Raw genomic sequence first — 23,890 nt, forward strand, 5'->3', positions numbered from 1 at the left:
TTTTAGTTAGGAGAGCCACTAAATACACTGCCTTGTTCACGGAAGTTGGTTTCTTCCATCTTGTGATTGAATGAACATTAACTAATGGGGAAGTTTTAGTTACTTACTTTTTTAGTTTTTCTTTATTTTATGCACAAGTTAAAGGTTATAATGGTATATCATTAGGTTTGAGGAAGGAAAATAAAAATTACTCTAAGTATTTAAGACAGAGGAAACTTAATACTGGCAATTGGTTCCCCAGGTGATGAAAGAGCTGAAAGAGAAATGGGATGGTGAAGCAACCTGCTAGCAGCAGCAGCAGCAGCAGCAGGAGGAGGAGGCCTAGAGGCAGCAGGTTATTGAAGTCCAACAGCCAAGGTTACCTGGAGGAATTTGAAACCATGGAATTGCTTCTCCTCCCCCATCATGCTCTGCATCCAGTAATACTAAGTAAACATGAATGGATTTCAGAGCAAATAAGCTGAGGCCCAGCACAAACAATATTTGTAAATTAGTCGATATCTTATCTCAAACTGTCAAATGCTTTCTAGCCAGAAAAATGGAATGCACGAGTAATATTTACTCACTACTACCATTCTTTTCCTCATGTCTCTCACCCAAACTGTAAGAAATAAAAAAAAAAATGAATACTATATTTTTTAAAGCTCTCAAGGTAATTGAGAATATGTTCGTACCACCTCTCTTCTTTCCATCCTCCTTACCTAGCAACAAGGCTCTACTTCATGTCAAAATTCAAAATTTGAGCAATGGTATGCTTAAATGTTGACATTCTTAATGATTTTTCCCTTCTTTCCTACTTTAAAATTGGAAGGAAAAAAAAACTAACAAATCCAAAGAAATGGTATTCTATGATAAGGAGACCAAGACTACTGAATCAATAATATTTTTTAATAATACCAGAGCTTCATACCAGAGAGTGTATTCAAAATAAAATACAATTTTCATTCTAATTTTTTATTCTTCAAAATAAAAATTTTAAGAAAACACTATGGCTTTATGTAGCACTTCAAAACTAAACTCTTTTAAGATATAGATTGGTATGTTTTACAAGGGGGGAGAAAGGCACCCCCTGACCTCTCAAGTGCATAACTGGACACCTTGGCACCATCTATAATGATTTGGCCCAATCCTACTTATAATAGTAAAAAGTAGAGGCAGCAGAACCCAGGTCTGAGCTAGGGGACAATTAGTTCCATCCATTAGTGGAAATTTTATGAGTTCAGTAAATGAGGAGTGTCTGGTTGAGTTCTTAGGAGGAAAGGGGGAATATGGTATAGTAAAGCCATAATATACTACTTATTCAGAACCTTTTCAGGAATCTTAAGGTCACCTGCCTTCCAGTCCCAAAGAAATACAACCTTGCAAAAACTTCCCTGGCCATTTACAACCCGCCTGGCTAAGCTTTCCCTTGGGGCCTGAAGGACTGACCCTTCTGCTGACTCAGCAGACAGGTTATCCTGAAGCCTTTTCTAAATCCGCATATCCAGCCTCATCTGTCTTGCACAGAATACGAGGCTAAGATAGTATCCACAGATGTACCCAGGCTACTGTAGTCAGATTGAACCCCTCTTCTGAGGGGGTGGTATTTGGTCAGGTAATTAAGGAGTGAATAGTAGGGTTCCTCAGATGACCATGAGAGTCACCTCCATGAGAATTCAGAAACCTGAAGTCTAGTGTGAGGAGACATGGTTACAGACAGAAGAGAGATTCAGATTAGTGGCTCTGACATATCTTTTCAACAACACCTTCCCATCAACTTAGAAAGTGTTCCCACGGAGTGTGGACTTCACTTATTCCCTGGGGATATCCAAGATCTCAGAATGCACTGAAGAGCACATAGTGAGCAGCTAAAAGTCCTCAAAGATCTTTATCTCTTTCTTGTATCGATGCTATCCATCTGTTTATTCATTTATTCCTTTGGCATTGTCTGTCCTTCCTCTCCACACTCACCTTCATTATCAGAGTAGGTTTGAACAACAAATGAACAAAATTAAGAGGTATTTTAAAGTTCTTTCCCTATAAGATATTGTATTTTGAAGAGTTGTTCTTTTTTTTTTATTTATTTTTTAACATTTATTCATTTTTGAGAGACAGAGTGCAAGTGGGGGAGGGGCAGAGGGAGAGGGAGACACAGAATCCGAAACAGGCTCCAGTCTCCGAGCTATCAGCACAGAGGCCAACTCAGGGCCCGAACTCACGAACTGTCAGATCATGACCTGAGCCGAAGTCGGAGGCTTAACTAACTGAGCCACCCAGGCGTCTCTGAAGAGCTGTTCTTTATAGGGTGTTTGGTGCTTTTTAATAATGATGAAATCACCTTGCCATTTGTAGTCATTTATAACCCAATCACTTCTCTTAATTTACTTTTTTCATAATTTATAAAATAAAATTCTTTGTTTTTATTAAGCTATAATTTATAATCCCACATATTTAAAATTGATTAATTTTACTTTATAAGAACAGGTATATTTTATTAAAATAATTTAAATGTGTTTGAGAAAATAGAAAGCAAAATAAGAATAAGGCATAAAACAGTGCTGGAGGTGAAGCTAATGACAAAACCACACACACACACACACCCACACACACACACACACACACACACACACACACACACGCAAGTATACCCTGAGCTCAAAACAACTGTATTGCAATAGGTGGCCTAAGAGTTTATCTCTAAGCTAACAGAGTACATAAAAATGCAACCATAGTAGCTGATTCATCAAACAATTTATAAGGTCCATTAGATAAAAGCAGCTAGTCCTGACATGAAAGCTGAAACAAAATCCCCTCGTACAATGTAATAAAATACTTATCAATAACAAACATACCAAAAACACAACTGCAATATTTTAGGGCCATTTCTTGTAGTACTCTTAAGTATAAGCCAGTATCATCATGATAAAGCCTAATTCTACCAAAGAGGTGAAGCTGGTTCAGTTATAAGGGTTAGCTCTATGCTGGCATAATTAATAAAGGAATAGGCTTAAGACTGTGGAAATAAGAATGGATGTTCAAAGTATAATAAATCTGCTTTAAAGGTTAATTCTCTCATTTAGGCTTTGACAGCTACAAGGGGCAATGAGTTTGCTCTCTAGCCCCTGGACTTCTGCTCTTTTGTGTTGTTAAAAACCAACCCATATACCTTAACAGTAGCAGTAGGGTTTTATAAGACAGCACTCTCATAAAAATCACACCTTACAAGGACATAAAACTAACTGGAAGATATCCCACATCTGCTCAGGGATTAATCAAAGACAGGTCAAAGTCTTCCTTATGCATTTATTTGGATCAGCTTCAATATTCACACCAAAGTATCGTCAAGATCCCAAAGTTTTATTGCATTTAATTTTGCTCCATTAACTTTGGCCTGGAAAAATGTAAACACAATTATTAACAAGTTCATATATTCATTCATTCAGTTAATATCTATGAGCCCCAGCTCTTCTAGGTACTGGAGAAATAGTAGGAAACAAAACAGACAAAAATCCAATCCTAAAGGATCTCACTTTTTAATGAATACCTGAATTGGTCACAAACAAATTTTAATAAAACATTCTTTGATTATCTGATTTTGAAAAGGCCTATTTCTAAGCATTGTCTCCAAAATAAGCTGTTTTAAAAGCTAAACTCCATCTCATTGTCTAACACACAAATCTTCTTAAATACAATGTCTTTTTTGCAATCATTTTGGAGACCAATGTTTTTCTCGCCATCTTTTTGTTATCTAAAGAATTTTTTTTTTTTAAGGTAAGCTTCACGCTCATTGTAGAGCCCAATGCAGGGCTTGAACACATGACCCTGAGATCAAGACCTGAGCTGAGATCAAGAGCCAGATGCTTAACTGATTGAGCCACACAGGCACCCCTCTGAGAAAATCTTATAGTTTATTTTTATTAAGGAATTTCCAATATGAGTCCTTATTGCAAATACATAAAATCATTACTTTTGCAGCATTACATGAATGGTGGCATTGTGTATATTCTTGGGAGGCACATTCTAATATTTTATTGAATATTGAAAACAATTTTTATCAGTTATTCAAGAAATCTCACCCCAAAGATTGGTTTCTAGTAACAAGTACTTATCAAATCTGACAGTTTTGTAAAAGCTATTTCATATTCTATCTTCGTGATTAGTCTTTATAAATTAATGCTAACTTTCTATGTTTTGTATGTCTGGTGTATTTATTAAATGCTTATAAATCAACCAAATACTAGCTTCTGTTTAGTGAGGAATTGACATTAATCAAAGATATTACCAAAGACGTGAGAAATGAATTATAGTTTCATTAAACTCAGATTTTGGAAAAGATCTCTAATTCATAAAATAATACTGGATTATAATATGCAGTAATTTACAGAGAGTATATATGCCCAGACTTTTACACTAAATTGCACTAGTGCTTCAAAGAGAGTTATAATGCTCCATTTTGTCTATTATTTTGTCAGAGCTATATCATAATAAATTATATAACATAACCACCTTGGAAATTATATATTTTATATGAAATATTTCACCTAATAAGGAGTTAATATTAGAAATATGCTGCATTAATGAAATATTGTTCAGGAAAAAGAGTTTTTAAGTCATGAAAATGGACAAAAATAAGAAGGCTTACCGAAGAAATACAAAACAGTCTCAGCACAAAATGCTGTAAATTTGATTATTTTTTATTTCTTACAGCTATTTGTCATAGTAAATATTTAGGTACATTAATTTCGAAGACTGCATATAGTTTAAAATATGGCAGAAATTAGGAGCTACCAAATGAATGTAAAAACTTTCAAGAGGGTTTTATTTTAGGCAAAGTGGTAATTAGATGATTTTATAAGTAGGAAAACTGACTCTTTTAAGGCAGATTTTTTTCCAAAGGCAAAAAAGCAGAGCAGGCAAAAAGGAAGCAAAGACTCAAGAGCAATTAACAAATTTGAACCCATATTACATATTTTAAAACAGCAACAAAAAAGATCTTTAGCAAGTGAAGATTAGAAGGAAAATAGCAATAGCTAACATGTATTGGTGTATTGAGCCCTTAGTCTCTGTTCTAGTCACTTTACACGTACTCATTTCGTTGTTTTTTTTTTAACTGGTTATTTTTTGTAAACTTTATTTCCATCTTGTTTGCTTTCGTGAAAAAGCAGCTTAAGACCACTCACTGGTCCTATCTATGTGGCCTAAGTAGTGGGAGCTGAAGAGCAGTCTTTAGTCGGGAACCGCACCTTTAATCGGAGACCACTCTGCAACTTATGGGTTGAGTAGCAGTAAATTTAGGAGCTGGAGCAGTCCTTTCACACTGAAATTCCTCGTTGGTCACAGGCTTTTCAGCAGTGGCCTGTTCTTCCTTTTCAATCTCTTCAGGATCTCTGTAGAAATAGAGATCACACATGACGGGAAATGGTGCCACACATGCACAGAACTTCCTGGGCCAGCATCCACCTCATCAGGCCCACAGAGTGAAGTCCCTTATTGTTGAAAGGGATGGCAATGTCCATATAGTGCAGAGGAAAGAATGTGTTACACAGAATAATGGCAAGTAGGTTAACATAAGATGCCTCTGTGAATGCCTGGTGGTCAGCCCTGGGATCGGTAACCACCAGAAGTCTTGGTTTTCAGAAGGTTGCCTGGATTTGGTTAGTGAAGCTTTCAGGAGTGAAGCCCCCAGAAACAGCAATGACTGCAGTAGCAGCAGCAAATTTCAGCACAGCTCACTGGCCAGTAATCCTGGATGTTATGACACTGACAACAGCTGGGTTTTCAGTGGCAACAATAGTACGAGCTGCCAGCAGAAGCTTCTCCCAGGTTTATGATGTAGATACCATCACTTTGTATCTACATCACTTTGTAGATGTACTGTGCCACCTAAGTGGGTTCCTGCTGCAAGGAATTTGAGGACATACACCTCCTTCATTTGCAGGACATCAAGGACTCTGGACACTGTGAAAGTTTCCCTTTAAGTTGACAGGAATGCAAAACGACGCCATATGGACCCCTCCCTGAGGAGTTTGGGGGAGAATGCTCACTTAATCTTCACAACAACCCTTCGAATCAGCACTATTGTTACCTCTATTTTGCAGACAAGGAAACTGAGCCACAAAGACTCAGAAAAACTTGCTCAAGGTCATCATCTAGGAAGTTATGCTTAGGTATTCTGGCTCCAGGACCCTATGATATCCTTAATATTATAACAAATATCTTTAAAAATTATATTTAAAATGAGAAAGTAGAGGCATATTCTGTAAATTAATTAGAAGACAATAATGTCTACTATATCATGTATCATTTGGAAATGTAGAAATGAAAGAAGGAAAGACGGGAAAAAAAAGAAGAAAGATAAGAAAAATATATGTATGTAAGTGATGAATCACTAAATTCTACACCTGAAGCTAACATTACACTGTATGTTAACTAACTGGAACTTATATAAAAATTTGGAGAAAGAAAAATAATAAAAAAGTAAAATGATAAGACTGAATACAAATAAAATAGAGAAAAAATTATGCAAGCTGTCTCCCTAGAAAAATCTCCAGTATGCAGATAATCTAAATAACTGAAAATCATTTTTAGTCACTTCTGGTTATACTAGGGTACATATATGTGTATGAAGGCACATACACCTATCTTATAGATGTAATGTATTATGTGTACATATATGTATATACTGTATATTAATACATATATACACATATATGTGTGTCATATATAACACATTGAATGACATGTGTATATACATTATACTTATGTATATATTAACCATATATTAACACTTATATAATAAATCTTCAATAAGTATCTGTTGAATGAATGAAAGAATCAATATACACATATATGCTTTTTGGAAGCTATGCATGCACTATTCAAAAACCTTCAATAAGGAAGGGTGGATTTGGGCTCTTAATTTCACTTTATACTTTTTCATATTGTTTCCATTTTCTGCTAGTATTCATATATTCCTCCTTATTTTTCCATGTCTACTATAATTACTTAGAAAATGGGATTGTAGGACATTTTTTGCTTTCTATTAAAATACTAATAAATATTAAGAAACACAATATTATTTGTTGACTACTTTTTTTTAGTTTTTTTTTTTTTCACATTTATTTATTTTTGATATAGAGAGACAGAGCACAAGCTGGGTTGGGGCAGAGACAGAAGGTGACACAGAATCCGAAGCAGGCTCCAGGCTCCGAGCTGCCAGCACAGAGCCCGCCGCAGGGCTCGAACTCACAAACCATGAGATCATGACCTGAGCCAAAGTCAGATGCTCAACCAACTGAGCCACCCAGGTGCCCATGTTGACTACTTTTTCATTAATGTTAGGAATCTAAGGGAGACCACACACACCTTAAAATTTATATGAATCAATGCAGAGCAATACAATACATGTTACCCAAAGAACAAGATTTTTGTGTTTTTGTTTTGGGGGGCTGTGATTTTGGTATTGGTTTTGTTTGATTAGAAGGCTCATCCCATAAATGTCCAGTTCCCCAGATTAAATAGATGGAAAATCAGAGGTGAGAGTGTCACCATAGTCAGATGATAAACACAACCACCTATACTTCTTACTTTTAAATTTAAGTGTCATCTTCCACTAAAATGCTTTCATTTATTCTGTGGATCTGTCTCGACAATCATGCAGCCATAATTTAAATAAGTGTCAAAGCTAAAATCCTCTTAGAAATAATCTTTCTTCCTACTCTTCTTTTTTGCCTTCCAGTAATTAGTGTACCTGTGGGCAGGTGGTATAAAGGCTATGAAGTATTTTAACAGATTTTTTTGGTTTCATGATTAACTGATAGAAAACTGAAGTGTTACCCCCTCTTACATGTAATCAAGTAAAGATTATAGTTTTGATTAGCCATTGAATAAGTCCAGAAACATAATCAGATACTTGCCTATTTTGTCAACCTCTGATTTAGAGTCTTTATTGCAATTGAATGGCCCTAATCGACTAACAAATAAGATATCTGATTTAAGTAGACAAGTAATAAAATGGTTTTGCTATGAAAAGTTTCCTTCTCGCTTATGCAAAGAGATGAGTTAAAGTCTTCCTAATGGTCCATTAAAGACTATAAGTATTTGATATGTAAGGTAAGATCACTTTCAGTGTTCTGATGTAAGTTAGAATCTTTATTTTATCATCTCTTCTCAAATCAATCAAAAATATTTCTTGGGCCCTTGCAATATAAAGCACTCAGAGGAGGAAGAATCACAATCTTTACCTAAAAATGTTCATCTCATTAGAAAAATAATACAACTAGGTAAGAAGAAGTAGAAAATTAAATATTCTATTGCAGTATAAAATTGTGCCATACAGACAGTAAATCTTCATTTTCTTTCTATTTTTGTCACTCCTAAGATCTTTCTATTCTTTTAATAGCCCCTCTACCTTTCAATATTGGGTATCTTTAGGGCTAATTTTTTTACCCCCTTCTCTACACACTCCTTCAGTGATCTCACCCTTTCCTATGGCTATGAAACCATACAAATTTTGGTGCTTCCTGAATGTAATGCCCAGTACAAACCTTAAACGTGATAACCTCTTCCCTAGCTTATACATCTGCTCAAATATCTCAGATGTTTCTAAAATTTAGCCTTTCCAAAATTGATCTCTTGATCATCCTTCTTTAACACCAAATCTGCTTCCTCTCTCAATTTCTCAATCTCTATACTGCTAAAGCCAGAAAAATCTGAGAATTGTCCTTGATACCTTACCCCTTTTCCTTGACTCCTATATTTAGTCCACTATAAAATCTGGTTAACTTGACTTTCAAAATATTACTTAAATTACTTACATTTCTCTTTTCATTCTGATTGCTTACCTGGCCTCCCAGCATTTGCCCTTTTTTGCCCTCCTCCCTCCTCCATTCATTCTCCACATGGCAGCCCAAATGACCAATTGAAAGTGAAAATTGCAGGGCACCTGGCTGGATTGGTTGGTTGAGCTCTGACTTTGGCTCAGGTCATAATCTTGCAGTCCATGAGTTCAAGCCCCATAGCGGGCTCTGTGCTGACAGCTCAAAGCCTGGAGCCTGCTTCGGATTCTGTGTCTCCCTCTCTCTCTACCCTTCCCCTGCTCATGCTCTGTCTCTCTGTGTCTCTGAAAAATAAATAAACATTAAAAAAATTTTTTATTTAAAGTGAAAATCCCATTATGTCACTTTTTCTTAAAAGCCTTCAAGAACTTCCCATTGTATTTAAGATAAAGTATAAGCACAATTTAAATCATATACCTTGCACCCTTTATGTCTCAAATAAAATTATTTTTTTCACAATACATTATAATTTGTTAATACATTTATTATGGGTAGTTTTCATCTTTGTTTTGGTTTTATCAGTTTGCCTGTTTACCCACCCCTACCAGGCTCAAGACTGCATGAAGCAGAAACCATGCCTCCTTATACACATGATCTCATTTAATCTTCAAAATAACTCTATTTTATTTATTATCCCTATTTTACAGATGAGGAAAATGGCTCAGAGAAGATGAGTGGCTTTCCTGAGGATACACATCTGATATAATGAAAAACTTGATTTAAACCAAGATCTATGGGAAGCTGAGGGCTATATAATTATATATGATGTTGTATCATCTCCCACAGGAGATGTCCAAAAGCACAGCTATACTAGGGAACTTCCTCTTGTAAATTACTAATACGTTATAATCAACATGAAAGGAAGTCTCAAAAATGTCAATGTCAAACACTTTGTTAACTGAATAATTGGAAAGGAGGTAGGGTAAGAAACTGTTTGCTCCACTTTGTGGGGTGGGGGGGAGTGTGGTGCACACAGCATTTTTATATATAAAAACGTCAAGTGTTAAGAGCTTTCTTTTTTTTTAACATTTATTTATTTTTGAGACAGAGAGAGACAGAACATGAACGGGGGAGGGTCAGAGAGAGAAGGAGACACAGAATCCGAAACAGGCTCCAGGCTCTAAGCTGTCAGCACAGAGCCCGACGCAGGGCTCGAACTCATGGACCGCGAGATCATGACCTGAGCCGAAGTCGGACGCTCAACCGAATGAGCCACCCAGGCACCCTGGTTAAGAGCTTTCAAGAAAGATGACCCAAATCCCAATTCCTCTATTTCAATTTCCTAATATGTAGTTTTAAGATTTAAGAATTAAATGAGGCAATAGGTATGCTGTATTTAGCATAGTCTTAGATTCAAATAATACTTACTAGTATATTAATCAGTCTCTTTTTTAGAACAGCTACACAATCACATGGTGAGAGAAGAGAAGAGACACTGGAGAATGTGCTGTCAGTTTTAAGTCTGAGGGTGCTCATTGTCATGTACCAGTGAATATGGAGTAATTCCAGTCAAGCAAAATGGAATCCCCCAAGGTTCATGAATTGGAACGAGCTCCAAATCCCTGTACTTGATGATGATGCCGTCTAGAACATATGGAGAATGTTACAGGTGAATTCAGTTCATGGTTCTTTCAAGCCCTGACCCTATCCTTCCTACTTTATTCTGTATACTTAAATCTCTTTTAGTATCCTTCAAGGATCCCCTAGTGCCTTGCTCTCATCCCCTCTCCTCAGGACTGTAGTTCTGATCCCCACATCCCTAGTTCCCCTTCTTGGGGCTTGTTCTCCCAGGGCTGCCAGCCTGGACTGAGATAAATCATCTCAGGGAATACTGAATTTCCTATTGTTATAGTCTGTGGTCCTGTGGTCCCTCCCCTGGTAGTAGTGATCATGCTAGCAGCCACCAGTTGTCCACAATCATGTTTTTGGATACCTTGTTCTGCTAATACTCTATGCCTCCTCCTTCTCTATCTGCAAAATAAGGGTAAGTTCTGTTGTTCACCATTCTACTATGTGTGGAAGTAGTAATGGAATCATGTTCAATCCCTTTGTTCCATAATGTAATGTAATTAACGTCTCTGCTATTAACCCCTATTAAAAGGTTAAAATTCTAAAGACCCAAGACGCACACATTGGATACTTATAGAAGAAAATGCTGGGGGGGGTGGGAGAATTTCTAACATCACTCCAGAATAAACCTAATATATTCAAAAGTAGTTAATTAATAATAACATAGTTTTTGTAAAGCACAAGAAAACTGTCATTTCTTTAGAACTGATATTAGGGGCGCCTGGGTGGCGCAGTCGGTTAGGCGTCCGACTTCGGCCAGGTCACGATCTCGCGGTCCGTGAGTTCGAGCCCCGCGTCAGGCTCTGGGCTGATGGCTCAGAGCCTGGAGCCTGTTTCCGATTCTGTGTCTCCCTCTCTCTCTGCCCCTCCCCCATTCATGCTCTGTCTCTCTCTGTCCCAAAAATAAATAAAAAAAAAAACGTGGAAAAAAAAATTAAAAAAAAAAAAAAAGAACTGATATTAAAGTTGAACTAATTATGAATTATAATCATTAAAAATACTTTGGGGAATAGTTTCAAAATGCTCATATATATTACTGGCTTTGGGTAAAAACAAGGAAGGGAATCAAACTCAGGAGTCCTCCTAATTTTTCTGTCAGTGATATTCTCTAATTTTTCTCTTTTTTTAATTTCTTTTTATTTTTTTCATCTTTTTTTATCTCTAATTTCTGATGACACTGCTCCCATTCCCAAATGCCATCACTTTCCTCATGACATATAATCACCATGCAAAAGAGATGTTTCTCCAGTCCATTGTCTGTATCCATCACAATTCATTACCTCTGTCACAGATCTTTCCTTCCCTGGCCACACCACTTCTTGCTGACTGCTTTTTCCTAGCCTCTTGCTAACTTCTATTAAATCTTTTTTCAGTGACTAGTGTCACATGGCATTACGAACGGGGCCAGGGCTTAAACTCTACTTACCCATTGAATTCTAGCATACCTTTCCCAATAAACCCAGGTGCATTCATTTCATCTTTCGATGCTGCCAGATTAGCAGCCTGCCTTCTTTGTAATTATTTGTGAAAACAAATGAAAACATAACAAATAAGACTTATTAGAAAAAAGAGTAATGAATCTGAGTCCAAGACCTTTCTCTGCTGACATGCAAAGGTATTAAAATAAGTCAATGAACTGGCAAGGGTCTGGCCCAAGGCAGATTCTAACGAAGAGCAATAAGACCTCTGAGAGGGAACACAGCATACAAGATAGAAGTAGTTTGGAAGCATGAGTACGTCTCTTTATCAAAGCTATGGGTGAGTTGAGACTTCTGGTTCTCCCCACATATAACATTGAAAATTCAATTACTATTAGCACAATTAATTTTGGTAATACGAGTGTACTTTATGGGCCACAGGGTGAGTGGCTCTGAATTGAAAGAGATTTTACCACTCATGAAGCTACTGTTGCCGGGACAAATCAGCTAATGTTCATGGCAGGAAGGAATGCAGAGCCATCGGTGGTAGATTTCTAGATCCACTAATGGTGGCATGGAGGTCTCAGAAAGAGTGGTCAATATGGTGGCTGTCCTCAAGGAGGGCATCAGTTTCTGCTCCCCCAGCAGGAAGCAGCATGGGAGAATGGTAGGAAATGGTTCATGAACACTATATACTCTCCTGGAGAGCTTCAGAGATATTTAAGGAGAGAAACACCTGGAGATACTATTAAGTTTTATAGTAAAGTAGATAGACAACCAAATAGCCAGCCCAGGGGTCAAAAATCATGCCACGGATTAATCTGTTTGGCCACCACAATATTGGTAAACAACTGAATTTGAAGGATTTGGCAGGTATCCTCAACTGCCTCAAGCCCCAACTCTCCCTTTTGTCTTATTCCTGCTTTTCACATATTCACAGGTAAATTCCTGCCCCACCCTTCCTTGGAAGAAGAGACTAAGCCTTAGCAATTGCACTTCCCATCACATCCCACCACAACTGATGCATGATGGGCACTCAATAAGTGTTAATGGGAAAGGAAAGCAACACTTCCTTGCTGTTTTGGCTCTAACTAGGGCCTGTGCTCAAAAGAGTTAGATAGTTAGATACTATCTAACTATCTAAACTATCTAAAGTGTTCGCATTTTCACAAGAGATTTCAGCACTGGAAACCCCTCAATGCTTCCTCCAAAACAAGTCTTTAAGGACACAGCTCTTCTAAGGCACATAATACTGGAGACTGAAGTAGTTCCAGTGCTTTCCCTGAGTTCTGCATTGGACCTTAGGAATACCAGAACAGGGGGTGGGAGGACAGGAAGCAAGATTTAATTCTGTCCAGTTTTATCAAGAAGAATGATCGCTACTGCTCTCCCAGCAAGCAACAGCAATCCTAGTCAAATCACACATCATCTTCCTCTCATTCTTTATACAGTCACAGTGAAGCTGAAAAGTCTCTCAAAACACAAAATTGCTTTGCTAGCCTTTTTAACATTAACATAGAAGACAAGCTCCCTTCCAGCATACATTTGAAAGTGGGGAATTTTACTTAACCCAAATAAACTTGGTGCATCTCATTATAAAATATAAATAAATAAAAGGGAGAGAGAGAAAGAAAGAAAATGTACCACCTAGGAATATGAATACATTTTTACAATTGCTTCGAGATTCAGAGTGTGAATTTTTTAATACTTAATATCCTAAGTTGTTTTCTTCATTTCCACAGAAATAACTCTTCAAGTTCAGAGTTTATTTTTTAAACTACTTTTTTTTCTGAATCAGTGAGAAAAAAATTACCATATCTTTCAGCTATATAAAATAGTTTTACAGTTTAGCACTTGAAGAACAACCCCCATCAATCACTAGTAGTAACTGAGGCACTTTATGTACCAAACAACTTAAGTTTAAATTGAAACATCACTGATTGGCAACAAAACAATTTTTGCCTTTCTAGTTTCTAGCATGACTTCTTATCAATAGATGTTAAGACTAAGGTAAAGTCAATCTTGTGGTTCTACTTAAAATATTTCTAGGACCTAGGGGGTGAATGCTGGGAAAATCCTGTCCAATTATTAAAAAGCATGTTATAAGTATATATGTTTTCTTGCAAATACTTACTGCCTGAGGAAAACTCCTTAAGGACATTATTATCTTTCTAACACCATTACAAGAAGAAATATTTAGCAGTCTGATTAAATACAGGTTGAATCTGCTAAGTAATAAAAGCACATTTTGGAAGCAAACAAAGTTGTTTATTCCTTGCAAGTTGGCAGTGTATTAACATACAAACTAATTATATTCTCTACCCTCCCAACCTCCCCAAAAAAAGAAAAGTCAGTGTTCTTCTGTATTTGCATACTATTTTCTACTAAAACATTTCAGTTCTGTCCAGTAGCTAGGGAGTTATTTTTGTGGGAAAATATTCTGGGACAGCATTCTAGAACTTTGTTGTTAACAGATACGTATCTGTAGCATCATAAAAGATTAATTCTAAATGAAGAAATTTAAATTTCAATATAATACATTTTGTATATATTTTATATGCATCAACATATACATATATTTATAATATGTGTATACATGTTTATTAACACACATTTCAAATCTCCCCATATAATGAAAGGAATCATATTTTTAGGCCCTTTTCTGAAGTCATTGAACAATTTCTATATCTCTTACTGATAGAACAGCCAATTTCATAGAGAAAGAAGAGGGCTAAATAGCAGATTTGCTATTTATTCGCTCATTCAACAAATATTTTTTAGCATCTTCTCTGTGTTAAGGCATTGTGTTAGATGCTGACATATTGTAGTGTATGAAACTTATAATCTAAGGAATCATTTGATATTCTAGGAAGCTAAATGAGAACACAGGAAGGTCATTCATTCCCTCCAATTCCTGCTAGATATGAAGAGAAAGATTCTTAAACACGTGAAATAAGTCCCACTTCCTCGCTCTCTGTGACGTATTCAATATAACAAACTTACTAGTTCCTTTCCAAAATAGTGAGCCAGGGATATAGAATAAAATGAAACCATGATCAAAGTGTGGAGTTCATTGGAGGTGCCTGAGTGATTCAGTCAGTTAAGCGTCCGACTTCACCTCAGGTCATGATCTCACAGTTCATGAGTTCGAGCCCCACATAGGGCTCTGTGCTGACAGCTCAGAGCCTGGAGCCTGCTTTGGATTCTGTGTGCCCCTCTCTCTCTGCCCCTCCCCCACTTGCACTTTGTCTCTGTCTCTCTCTCAAAAATAAATAAAAGTTAAAAAAAATTTTTTTAAGTGTGGAGTTCCTTACAGGTATATTTTCATCAGATTTTGTAATAAATAATAGAAGTGGTGTTTGTATGGAACAACAAAAAACCTGGAATAGCCAAAGTAATATTGAAGAAGAAAACCAAAGTGGGAGGCATCACAATCCCAGACTTTGGCCTCTACTGCAAAGCTGTAATCATCAAGACAGCATGCTATTGGCACAAAAACAGACACATAGACCAATGGAATAGAATAGAGACTCCAGAATTGGACCCACAAATGTATGGCCAACTAATCTTTGACAAAGCAGGAAAGAATATCCAATGGAAACAAGACAGTCTCTTTAACAAATGGTGCTGGGAATACTGGACAGCAACAGGCAGAAGAATGAAACTAGACCACTTTCTTACACCATTCACAAAAATAAACTCAAAATGGATGAAGGACCTGAATGTGAGACAGGAAACCATCAAAACCCTACAAGAGAAAGCAGGAAAAAAACCTCTCTGACCTCAGCCGTAGCAATTTCTTACTTGACACATCTCCAAAGGCAAGGGAATTAAAAGCAAAAATGAACTATTGGGACCTCATGAAGATAAAAAGCTTCTGCACTGCAAAGGAAACAATCAACAAAACTAAAAGGCAACCGACAGAATGGGAAAAGATATTTGTAAATGACATATAGGACAAAGGGTTAGTATCCAATATCTATAAAGAACTCACCAAACTCCACACCCGAAAAACAAATAACCCAGTGAAGAAATGGGCAGAAAACATGAATAGACACTTCTCTAAAGAAGACATCCAGATGGCCAACAGGCACATGAAAAGATGCTCAACGTCACTCCTCATCAGGGAAATACAAATCAAAACCACATTGAGATATCACCTCATGCCAGTCAGAGTGGCTAAAATGAACAAATCAGGAGACTATAGATGCTGGAGAGGATGTGGAGAAACAGGAAACCTCTTGCACTGTTGGTGGGAATGCAAACTGGTGCAGCTGCTCTGGAAAACAGTGTGGAGATTCCTCAAAAAATTAAAAATAGATCTATCCTATGACTCAGCAATAGCACTGCTAGGAATTTACCCAAGGGATACAGGAGTGCTGATGCATAGGGGCACTTGTACCCCAGTGTTTATAACAGCACTTTCAACAATAGCCAAATTATGGAAAGAGCCTAAATGTCCATCAAATAATGAATGGATAAAGAAGATGTGGTTTATATATACAATGGAATACTACTTGGCAAGGAGAAAGAATGAAATATGGCCATTTGTAGCAACGTGGATGGAGCTGGAGAGTATTATGCTAAGTGAAATAAGTCAGGCAGAGAAAGACAGATAGCATGTGTTTTCACTTATATGTAGATCCTGAGAAACTTAACAGCAGACCAGGGTGAAGGGGAAGGGGAAAAAAAAGTTACAGAGAGAGAAGGAGGCAAACCAAAGAGACTCTTAAATACCGAGAACAAACTGAGGGTTGATGGGGATGGGGGAGAGGGGAGAGTGGGTGATGGGCATGAGGAGGGCACCTGTTGGGATGAGCACTGGGTGTTGCATGGAAACCAACTTGACAATAAATTATATCAAATAAAATATATCAAATATAATCAAATTATATCAAATAAATTATGGAAAAAAATGGAATCCTAAATATTTTATGCTAGTGAGTCCTCATTATTAGAATATTAATAATTTATTAGATTTTTAATTAATCATAAAATCACTTTACACAATTAAGTCTAATTAATGCAGAGGGATTTCAGAGGAAAAATGTTCCAAAATACATCTCCTTTTTTTTATTAAGGAAATAGCACAATTCGAGGTTGTTACACAGCACTTAAGCACAACTCAATTATTGGACAAGGAGGGAGATTTGCATAATAGCATTTTCATGGCTTAGGCAGGTCACTTGGGGATTAGGAAGTGATGTACTTCTCAGGGTAAGCAAGCTTTAAGATGAGAAATCTTGTGATTCCTAGAATGACCTCCAGTTAGTTTGGGAGAAGCTTCATAGGTAATTCCAATGTTCCTTCCCTGTTCCACATCCTCAAGTTGGGAACTGCTCCAATAGACTCTAAGTTCCTTAAGAATAGGATGATGCCTCACTCATCTCTACATGCTAGTGTCCATAACAATATCTGACATAAAGTATTACAGACTCAGTGTTTGTGTTCCCACAAAATTCATATGTTGAAGCCCTAACCCCAGTACAGCTGTATTCGGAGAAAGGAAATAATTAAAGTTAGATGAAATCACAAAGGTAGGGCCTTGACCCAATAGGATTAGTGCCTTTATAAGAAGAAACACCAGAGACCTCGCATGTGCTCTCTCTCTCTCTCCACTTACCAAAGAAAGACCATACGAGTACATAGTAAGAAGGTGACCATTTGCAAACCAAGAAGAGAGCTCTCACCAGAAACTGAATCAGCTAACACCTTAATCTTGGAATTCCCAGCCTCCACAACTATGACAAGATAAGTTTCTTTAAGCCACTTAGTCTAAGGTATTTTGTTATGGCAGCCTAAGCAGATGAATACAAAAAGAACCACTATGATTAGTTGTCAAATAAACAAATCTCTTCAAAATATTCCAGGATTTCTTTTTCAAACATTTTTTGAACACCTGCTGTGTCAGGTACTATGGCAGTCAAAGTGTTAGGAAATGAAAGAGAATTGAAGTTATGCTTCTACATCTATAAAATGGGGAAAATATTATTACATTCTTAGGGTTCTGAGGAATAAATTATATAAAAAGACCTTAGCTCAGTGCTTACACAGAGGAATCACCCATCATTTGTTATCATTATGTCTCAGGGTGACATGCCACAAATGAAAACTATAGACTTTTTTCTCTTTTCGTTGACAAAGATACCACGAAAGTTGCTCACCCCACCTGCCATTTTCATGGGTATATTCTTTGTGTTGCCTTGGGGAATAGTGTTGGGACTTGGGTGAGGCAAGAAGAGATCTATACCCAAAATTTAAGGCTCATGTAAGCACAACCCTATAATCTACATGACACAGACAATGAGTACCTCCTTAAATTTTGTACTCTAGTTGCCTCCTTACCTCTCAGCCTTTTTGGGGAATCTCCTTTATGAGCATAAATCATCTTATAACTGCTAGAAGTATCCTTCTAAGGGAGTGTGGGAAGTTATTGCCATTTTGTGGAGAAAACAGGTATAACGAGACCATTTGGATTGTGAACATTTAGGGTGAAACTGCTTATACTGGGTTGAAAAGTTTTTCCCCAACATTCATGTTCATCCAGGAACCTCTGAATGTGGCCTTATTTGGAAACAAGATCTTTGTAGATGTAATCAAGTTAAGATGAGGCCACAATGAATTAAGACAGGCCCTAAACCCAATATGATGGGATTTAGGAAATTAGGACACAGAGACACAGAAACAGAGGGGAGAAAGATATTTAAAGATAGAAGCAGAGATTAGAGTGGTATATCTAGAAGCCAAGGAATGCCAAGGATTGCTGTCAACTTTCAGAAAACTACTGGAAGCAAGAAAGGATTCTTCCCTAGAGTCTTAGAAGGGAGAGTGGCCCTGCTGCCACATTGAATTCAGACTTCTAGCCTCCACAATGGTGAAAGGATAAATTTCTCTTATTTTAAGCCATCCAGTGCGTGCTCATTTGTTACAATGGCTCTGGGAAACTAATACACTGCTCATTCACTAGATGTAAATCCCTGGGGAGAGAAGGAAGAGAGTAGTCTGGATCTGTGAGGTATAGGACAGATCAGTCCTGACCCAGTGTCAGTGGGAACTCATTCCTCAGGGAGGGAGCTATCCATGTGAATGGAAAAACTGAGCACTAGGATCCAACCCTGGGAGCCAAGAGTGGGGCAGCTGTGACTGAGCTTAGCACTGGCACTGGTGTGTCACCCTTCTTCAAAAACACATGGAAGTCCCTGGAGGGGTCTCATTATCATTGTCAGGGGAGTGGAAGAGCAGGTTCTGACATCTTTGTAGGACCAGTGCTCATGAGGAACAATAAGTACCACCAACAGCCAATAGAAACAGCAGCTGTTTCTCCGTGTGAGTAGAGCTGCTGGACTGGCCATCCTCTCTTCCTTGCACTAACTACACTCTCAGAGGTTCTGGACAGTTTCAAGGTGGGGAGACCTAACATAAACTTGAAACATGAGGAGGAGGAACCATGGAACTTACACAGAAAGGTGACACCCCTACTGAAGGACAAATAGGAGTTAGCCAATAGAAGCATGAATGACGGAGCGTTTCAGGTAGAGTGGCCAGCAAAATTGAGGGCCTTATTTTGTTGTTGTTGTTGGTTTGTTTTTTTTTTTTTTTTTTGGTCATTTGGTTTTAGGTTGGTGGTAATTTTACAATTTTGGTTTAATAAGTTTGTATTTATATGTATAGGTTTATTCTATAGGTTGATATTAATTATGAATAAAGATTTAGAAACCTTAATTCAGATGAACTGATTTCAGTTTAATACCCCCCACCCCCCCACACACACAATGAGGGCCTTGAATTGATAGAAGGATGGCACATTGAACATCTGAAAAGAATTGACAAAGACTACAAAGACAAAGTCTCTTTGTAGCAAGCCAGGGAAGTGGTGGAGTTGGTGGGAGTGGAAGGAAAACATCAGATCATAAAACCAGGACCACAATGGAGGTAACTGGAAATCCAAAAACATTTCCAAGCATAAGTGGTTGTTGGTTTTGCTGTACTGTTATACCACACTACAATTGCATTGGGAGTTGAATAGATTTTAGTAGGCTAGCCTAGGAATTATGTCACTATTTTTAATAATGTTCCTATGGACTGGGATTAAGGAGGGCACTTGTGATGAGCACTGAGTGTTTTATGTAAGTTATGAATAACTGGACTCTACACCTGAACCTAATGTTACACTGTATGTTAACGGACTGGAATTTAAATAAAAACTTGAAAAAAAAAAACGTTTCTATGGACTGTTACACTCCTAAATTCCAAACAGCCAATTTACAAGGATGTCCAATACATTTCTAAAAGGCAGACTAGACACTCCTCATCAGGGAAATACAAATCAAAACCACATTGAGATATCACCTCATGCCAGTCAGAGTGGCTAAAATGAACAAATCAGGAGACTATAGATGCTGGAGAGGATGTGGAGAAACAGGAAACCTCTTGCACTGTTGGTGGGAATGCAAACTGGTGCAGCTGCTCTGGAAAACAGTGTGGAGATTCCTCAAAAAATTAAAAATAGATCTATCCTATGACTCAGCAATAGCACTGCTAGGAATTTACCCAAGGGATACAGGAGTGCTGATGCATAGGGGCACTTGTACCCCAGTGTTTATAACAGCACTTTCAACAATAGCCAAATTATGGAAAGAGCCTAAATGTCCATCAAATAATGAATGGATAAAGAAGATGTGGTTTATATATACAATGGAATACTACTTGGCAAGGAGAAAGAATGAAATATGGCCATTTGTAGCAACGTGGATGGAGCTGGAGAGTATTATGCTAAGTGAAATAAGTCAGGCAGAGAAAGATAGACAGCATGTGTTTTCACTCATATGTAGATCCTGAGAAACTTAACAGAAGACCAGAGGGGAAGGGAACAGGAAAAAAAAAGTTACAGAGAGAGAAGGAGGCAAACCATAAGAGACTCTTAAATACTGAGAACAAACTGAGGGCTGATGGGGGGTGAGGGAGAGGGGAAAGTGGGTGATGGGCATAAGGAGGGTACCTGTTGGGATGAGCACTGAGTGTTGTATGGAAACCAATTTGACAATAAATTATATATTGAAAATAAATAAATAAATAAACAAACAAACAAACAAACAAATAAATAAAAGGCAGACTAGCTATAGCAGTGACTTGCCACACCTTGAAATAGCCTTGAAACTTGGCAAGGAACACAGTTCAGCATAAATAATCCTCTGCAACCATTATATTCTGAATTGCTGATAAGTCAACTCATCACATTTCTTTAATGTGCACATGCTTCTTTTTATTGAGATAGCCAGTATGTCGCAATAAATCTCGATAAAATTGATCTAGAGACCAGAACCAAAGTAGAATTAGAAACACTCCTGTACCCAATTCCTTCCACTGATCTGTTAAGAGAACTAGGAGGGAATTAGGCGGACAGCCTGTTCTAAACCCCTGATCACAACCTGGTGATCCCCAGAAAAACTCCAGAGACAACCGTATTTTCACAGGAAAACCAGTCCCTCTTGGTTTTAGCATGAGAAAAGCTGAAGCCTGTGGTCCTAGACTTAACATAAAATGCAATGGAGATTGAATAAGGGTGACAGCGGCCTTCCTTGAATTCTCTTCCTATCCCTGAATTAAATTCTCTTAGAGGTGAGACTCTCATCACCATGCAGCTGGGGGAAAGGACATGACTGATTGAGTTCATATTATAATACCGGGTACCTCTCCTGCCTCAGGGAAGGAAACATAAAATAAAGATGCCTGTACCATGAAATACTCAAAAATGTTCTTCAGAATTCAAGGACTTAAATTATTCATTGACTGGGGCATTTCTTTTTTTGAAGGAGAATACAAGGGGGGCGGGGAAATACCCTAATCTTTCTGTCGCAAAATAAAATATCTGACTTAATGTTCAAATTCACCCTCAGAACACAGCATAATCATCCCATATTATAACTAATTTTATAAAAAGTGAAAGTGTATGCAAAATAAGATAAACAAAAGGGAAAGAAAGCAACTGGGTACAAGAAAATAGCTCACAGCAAATGACATTTAGAATGAAAGATATTTTGTTCTATACTTAAATAGACCAAGAGCAGGAATGCACTGGAGACATTTGATAATCAATATAACATTACCCTGAGGGCACCATATACAACTATAATCTTAAAAACAAAATTCAAGGAAATGGAACATTTAAATTAGAAGGACTTTTAACAACAACAACAAAAAAATGGCAAGAAGGGGGAAAAAAAAGTCTTAATGTCCTTTTATATCAGGGAATTCTTAACTCAAGGCTTATTTTTCACAGCCAGTTTTTGCCAAGCAACATGAGGAGAGAAAAAATATCTTTGGTCTTTCCTGTCACTGTAGCCTTCATAATCACCACAATTCAACATGACACCATGACTTGTAAGAAATTCTCCCCGGCATCCATTTAAGTGGACACTAATTGGAAAGTTCAGTGAACAGAAAAAGGCTGTGAACAATATATATTTCAACATGCTGTACCCAATCCTGACCTTAAATGACAAGGAGGGGAAAAAAAATGGTTCAACACAGCCTCCACATTCAGCTCTGTATTGTGAAACTATGATGTGAATTAGCTCCAGGAAAAAAGCCCTGGGCTGCGGGTGAGATGGCAATCAAACCTGGAAGCTCCATGAGCACCAATCTGCTCCAAACACACAGTCCTCTAAGGGAGCATCTGGGTGCCCAGGACCAAAGTCAGGGACTCCCCAGGTAAGCAGGCAATGTAAGATATTCTTGAAAATATAAGCTCTGAAGCCACACCATTGTCGTTTTCTAGCTGCATCACCTTGGGCAAAGAGCTCCACCTTTCAAATTTGTCATCTGTAAAATGAGGGGAGTACTAACAATATCATGAGGTGTTGTGAGGAATAACTTAGATGATGTAAATATAGTACAGCACCTACCACATAGTAAGTGCTGCCTTAATAATAGCCGGCACGCATGCACTAAGGGCTTGCAACATGTCATTGAAAAACCTTTTTCTCTCAAAATAACCATATGAGCTAGATATTATGATTATCCCCATTTGACAGAAGAAAACACTGAGGCATGGAAAGGATAAGTAACTTGCTTAGGGTCATACAGCCACTTAGTGGCAAACTGCCACTTAAACCTCAACATTGTGGTTCCAGTCTCCACATACTATTTCTCATTTGGTTTTACTGAATGAATGATTTTTTATTCTTGAAGATTTGATAATCTAATAGGGGAGTGATAGGCAGAAGCATTGTAACCATAAAACATGACAGTATATAATCAGTAGCTACTGAACCCTACAAGCAAGAAATGGAGACAGAGAGTTGTAAAAGGCACTATCAGAGTTTCCTTAGCGCCAAAGAAATACCTGACAGCTCACAGAAGATCGCAAGCAACTTGGGGTTCAGAGAAGCTGCCCTCACCTTGACTTTTGCTAGTCTCAATGTTCTGCTAATTCTGCTTCTTGGCTAGAGTCGGAGAACTCACTTTTATTTTACACTCTAGGTCCCAAGTGTCCCAACTGGACAAGGTTCTCTGTCTAGATCTATACTTAGCTTCTAAACTTATCCTTGGGAGTTGTAGTTCCATGATTCTAAGAGACATCAAAAGGCTATGATTCAGAAAGGTTAAGCCCTGGTGATTTGGGGACAAAGGGTAGGAAACTAAATACATCATATATGCACAGAATTTTTAATTTACAGTACCTCGTCCATGCAAAAATCCTTCACAAATGAGAGAACTCAGGTCCCAACATATAAAGTCATAGTATGTATCAGAACCAGGATCTAAACCCAGGCCTTTCTTGCTGCTTAGCATCTTCTTTCTCATGGTCCTTTACAGCTATATAATGTGCAAATCCACCCTCAAAATTATGCCTTAACCTGAAGTTGATTTTGGGAATTCTAAGAATTTTGGAAGACTGTTGATAATGAATTGTTTGGTTGTCTGAGCTATTAGTACCCTGGTTTCTAGATCTTCTGACCCAGCAAAGATGACTCAGGAAAATTATGAAATCTATTGTTTTCATTGCCCAGCATTTTTTGTGAGCACTTTCTTCTATTAATGGATTCCATGTCATAGACATTATATTCAGGATATGAACCAGTTCTG

General features: G+C 37.6%; 1 pseudogene; it reads right to left on the bottom strand.

Annotated features, from left to right (window-relative positions):
• Nucleotides 1–4,796: 4,796 nt before the first annotated feature.
• Nucleotides 4,797–8,881, bottom strand: LOC115520017 (annotated as a pseudogene).
• Between the last annotated feature and the right edge of the window lie 15,009 nt (nt 8,882–23,890).

The sequence above is a fragment of the Lynx canadensis genome, chromosome C1, assembly GCF_007474595.2.
Source record: "Lynx canadensis isolate LIC74 chromosome C1, mLynCan4.pri.v2, whole genome shotgun sequence".
Classification (NCBI taxonomy): domain Eukaryota; kingdom Metazoa; phylum Chordata; class Mammalia; order Carnivora; family Felidae; genus Lynx; species Lynx canadensis.